At 41.9% G+C, this 1,238-nt stretch overlaps 1 protein-coding gene across 1 annotated transcript in view; it reads left to right on the forward strand.

The window, feature by feature from the left end:
- LOC101855006 (echinoderm microtubule-associated protein-like 2) overlaps positions 1–1,238 on the forward strand; it is a gene marked incomplete in the record, with an annotated part of 67,711 nt that overhangs the window by 391 nt on the left and 66,082 nt on the right.

Here is a 1,238-nt window from a genome sequence, read left to right on the forward strand (position 1 = left end):
AGAGAGAGAGAGAGAGAGAGAGAGAGAGGGAAAAAACCAAAAGGAGAAAGAAAGATAGAGAATCAATTTCGATTCTAGAGCAGCCTGGGGCCAGAGAAGGGCACTTAATCCCAGACAATCGCTGAAAGGAGCGGTCGATTATTGCATGCTATGTAAGAGTGTATGTCGCGGTTCGCTCAGACCTAGCGTAATCGTCAGTTATAGATCGACAGATTCTTATTGGTTCAGGTCAGGTCTGCCTGACCTTTCCCGAAGTGCCGATTTCTTTCTCCTCTTTTTCTTTCCTTCTTTTAATTAATACTGTCGAATCTGTTGTAACGACCACGACCTGTATAAGAGAGTCACCTGTACAGACGGCCACTTCCCATCTCCCCCTCTTCCTCCTTTGTAGTTTTTTAAATATTTATTATTTTTAAACCACACCACATTATGATGATGGATGAAGCTATGTAAGATGGCCACTAGTCTAAGTTGGACACTTTTCTCCGGTGGCCGTCTTAGACAATTTCGACATTATTATGATACTGAGACGACAGCCTTTTGAGGGCTGTTATGCCCACTTCATGCTATATTATGTAATGGATTCAAGAGAGGCTTGACTGTTAACACTAAATATTATGATTGCATTTATATAGCGCATATCCACACTCTACAGCATGCTGTACGCGCTTTAAATTCTATTATTACCTCAGCACACCCTAGAACACTCAGAAACATTCTCGGTTTTCCTGGAAGCATACAGTGCAAGAAGCCGAATAATCGGTCAAACTCTGACAAACTAACAAGATAGCATTTTGGATGAGGTTTTTTGCAGACACTTGTTATGAAGTTAGATTTGTTGTGTGAATTGTCGTTAACTTGCTGATATCTAGCTGTTGCTGCTTGTTTTTCGAAGTTGATCTTTTTTTTTTAGTTCTCGACACGGATGGTTTGAGTGAGCAATTTGTGCTTTCATCCGTTCTTTATTTATTTCTGTCTTTCATGCCTTTCCCTTTCATTTACTGTCCTTTTCTTTACTCTAGCTCACCACTGAAAGGCATGCTCAGTGGGCTGTCTTTATCTCGAAGCGTTCAGGTTTGTCTTCGGGTAATGGAAAAACAGGAGTGTGGGGGTTGGGGTGGATACAATTCCGTATGGACCGCTGTATCGGGTTAACTCGGTATGCATAGGCTTGTCCGTGCCGCTTCGAGGATTTGAATATTGTCTCTGTTTCTGTGATCACTGCGTCGATTACCTCT

Source organism: Aplysia californica, unplaced genomic scaffold, assembly GCF_000002075.1.
Source record: "Aplysia californica isolate F4 #8 unplaced genomic scaffold, AplCal3.0 scaffold00086, whole genome shotgun sequence".
In the NCBI taxonomy this organism is placed as follows: domain Eukaryota; kingdom Metazoa; phylum Mollusca; class Gastropoda; order Aplysiida; family Aplysiidae; genus Aplysia; species Aplysia californica.